Consider the following 3,681-nt stretch of genomic DNA (forward strand, 5'->3'; position numbering starts at 1 on the left):
AGTTGTTTGATGATAAGACACTATGGTTGGTGAATATCTGTTTGTAGACCACAATGAGAAGCTGCTGTTATTCACAATTCATGATCTGTGTTTCTAAGCATCAGCATGGATGCTGTTTAAAAGGGGGAGATGTCAGAGAATATGTTTTACGACATGCGTTGCAACAGTTACGGCAGTTTTTGATAGGTGCATGTTTTTGACGGCAGTTCGTGTGTGTGGGGAGACCTGTTAAGAGAGCATGGTGTCAATAAAGAGTCAACGTGCTGAAACTACAAGAACTCTCTTTATTTTAAAATAAACCAACAAGTTTATTACACAAACGAAGACTGTGTGGCAGTAAACTACCATGGTAACAAAAAAAGCTGGAATGATTTAGAATGTTTTACTGAAAACTTCTGGATCTGTGAAAAGAAAATGACTCTGTAAATCTGGACAAAACCAAACTGGTGGTGTTACATCATTTTCAACTGTGATTTGTAAAAATGTTTAAGACACAAACATGTTTTGACTTTTAATTTAAAGGACTTGTTGCACTTTTCAGTGTGAAATGTGTAGGCCTACGTATATATTTTCAGTGTGTCTGTACATGTTTCCTTGGTTTCTGTTGTGTCCAGACAGACTGCAGGTTAAAATCAACAGGTGATTGGGTTTTTGCTCGTGCTTGCTATCTTTGAATCCCTCTTGTTTTATCTGGTGATACAGATGCAGTTTTTGTTTTCCTTTGGGTCTTAATATGGTTGTGTTTGTGGGTTTTTGTGTTGTTCTTGTTTGTCTTTTTTTGCATTTCACATGTTTTTTTTTTTAAAAAGTAGCAATTATTGCTCGAAGAATGCCATGTAAATGATAGTATGATATTGTTGTTTTACCATTGTTGTTTTCTTCTTTTCACTTTAAATCTTATTTCCCTGTGTTAGAACAACAGCTTCAAAAGTTGGTGTTCTCAGAATTCAGAATAACCTGGTTAAAGCTTCTTTATTAAGAATATGCCATTTAATAGCTACTGATACAAATTAGAGGCAGTTTTGTTTTTTAAGATACGCTTGTATGAAACTGAGAAAAGATCTGATTGATAAAATTTCTATATATAGGAGGAAGTCTGTTTTTGTGACCACATTTCTACTTTCTCACCTCTGTAGAAAGAAAAACATGATGTCAATGAAATAAGTGTGGGAAAAAAAAACATTTACTCTTAAATCAGGAAGTACATGAGTGCTTTGCAGTTTAAGCAGTGTACAATAGAAGAAGCAGATCACAGAAACCATCAGTAAGACATCCATCGCACTCTGAGTGAAATATGGCTGTCTATGAAAATGCATCAGAGATCACTGTGGAGATGATGAACCTCTCTGATGCTTCAGCCAGGACTGCTGCCTCCAAGAGTCACAGTGACGAAGATGGTACCACAGTGCCCGGTGAGACAGAATTGCTATCAATGTTTGGCTGTTTGAAACATCAAAGTAACATCACAAGGTCACACAGGCTATACTGTCATTTAGAGATTTAAGAAAACATCATCCAGAGAATCTGTGTTTGTAGGTTAAGTGCAGAAGTGGAAACGTCCTTTTAGTTTCCTGGTCTCTTATTTATTGATATTTATCAACGCTGTGACCATTTAAACATTGTTGTATTTTCATTTATTTTGTATAAATGTCATGTTTACCTTTTGACGGACAGTTTACCCATTTCAAAGATGATGTTTATCACTGGAATTTCGATCACATGGCTGTGACATTATACCAACGAGACCTGTTTGATGTCTGACAGAAAGTCAAAAAAGAGTCTGACAACCAGCAGTCGTCCCTTTTTAGTCTTCTCACCTTTTTGCGCAGGTTGTATATGGTTAGTGTTTCAAGTCCTGCCAGAACGGTGCTTTGGTATTCTTATTATAATTTAAGCTTCAAGGACTTTGAGTGAAGGAAATAGAACACAGTCAAGAAAACTGTTAATCAGGCAAAGCACTGAGAGTGTGTGTGTGTGTGTGTGTGTGCGTGCATGCGTGCGTGCGTGCGTGCGTGTGTTTTCCATACACAGGAGGAAAACTGCTCAGATGTGTTGCCGTGAGCTTTTGTCTCCTGTGTGTCCTACAAGTTGCTCTAAACATTTCCCTCCGTCTTGCTCTCTGTGAGTTTTATTAAATTATTACATCATATATTAATTAATATGAATTAATTTTCTAACAGCAGAGTTGAAGCTTGTCACTACAGGCGTTGCCATTTCCTGTGTAATACCATGGTTGTGTGGTTTGTCGCAGTATGACAGAATGGTTTGTTTAACAGATACATTTAACTTATAAAAACACCTACAGCTTTATGGAAAGATTCATGTTATATGGAAAGATTGATGTTAATGGAATTGTCTCTTTAGTTGTGATCATAATCTGATTCTGTTGCAAATGATGTTAGCCCCTCCACCAGGGATTGATGCCAGTTTTAAAAATCTGACTGAGGAGAGAGACGAGTTGAGGAGCATCAACCTTCGTAAGTACGATGATGAAACTACTCCAATAATCTGGATTTAATGGATCCAATAATGTGCATATAATACAGTGTTACAAGTGTTACATGCCATCTGAATAATCCCAGTTAAATCTTCTGCCAAGAGGACTGTTATGATGATCCACTGTTATTAATTTCACCTGTAAGTTACTGTTGGACCTCTCACTCTAAAACCATGGGTATGAATATGCTGCTCTAACAGCCTCCACAGGGAAATTTGGAAACTGGCTGAAGACATTTTCTTCAATTCAGTGAGAAGATTAACTGAATGAGTAAATACTGGTTTAGTAGGTGGTTAAAAAGACCACTCCAAATCAATGCTTACTTACACAGTAGCATTCAAAACCTTTAAAGGCTACAGGAAAGAAAGAAGAAAGCTCACATCATACTAGAAGAGAGGATGGGACTTTCTATGGTTGAATTCATGATTTATTATCATGCAGTATTTTCAACAGGTAAACCTTCCTGACGTCTAGTGTACATTAAGTGACAGTTTGGGTCTCTGGTCTGTAGCTGTCTGAGAGAATAGTTCTTTAAAGGCTGTAGTTAGTAACTTAAAAAAATACATTGTGTAATTTTTGCTGAAACTGTCACTTATCTACAGTGTTACATGAGACAGATAGTCTGTAAATAATATCAATGTTCTCTGCTTCCTCATATTGCTTCTAATGGCAGTACCACACAGTAAATGAAAACAACCAATCAGAATTGAGGAGCCTCTAACGCAGCTGTCAATCATGGCTGGTGAGCTGCTGTCAGACTTTCCAACTAGGCAGCGCAGATCAAATATGAATCAAGATTCTGTCACTGCATTGCCTCATTTTCACATCACATGTTTTCAGAAACATATTTTAGTGCACAGTTTAGCTGTAAAATGAGAAAGATAGTTTGTGACCTGGCTGCTATGTTGGAAATAGCCAAGTCAAAAACAAAGCACAGCCCAGGAGCTGGAGCAAATTTTCCATTTTACAGCTAAACACTAAAGCACAAAAACTTCAGAAAACATCTGTGGCAAGAAATAGGCAATGCGGTGACAGAAACGTGGTTCATATTTTATCAGCGCTGTCTGAACCTGATTAGATCATGTGTCTTATCTACTTCTGTGTGGTAGCAGTTACATTTTCAGTGAATATGACAAGAAGTTATTTTTACTAAAGTCACAAACTGTAGCTTTAATGACTGTCAT

The 3,681-nt window shown here is 37.1% G+C and overlaps 1 long non-coding RNA gene across 1 annotated transcript; it reads left to right on the forward strand.

Moving 5' to 3' along the window:
• Positions 1-1,314: 1,314 nt before the first annotated feature.
• Positions 1,315-2,480, forward strand: LOC126387078 (uncharacterized). Its single transcript, XR_007569595.1, has 3 exons — positions 1,315-1,412; positions 2,032-2,121; positions 2,403-2,480. It is a non-coding gene; the product is annotated as an uncharacterized LOC126387078 (long non-coding RNA).
• Positions 2,481-3,681: the final 1,201 nt, after the last annotated feature.

The sequence above is a fragment of the Epinephelus moara genome, unplaced genomic scaffold (assembly GCF_006386435.1).
Source record: "Epinephelus moara isolate mb unplaced genomic scaffold, YSFRI_EMoa_1.0 scaffold1908, whole genome shotgun sequence".
NCBI lineage: Eukaryota > Metazoa > Chordata > Actinopteri > Perciformes > Serranidae > Epinephelus > Epinephelus moara.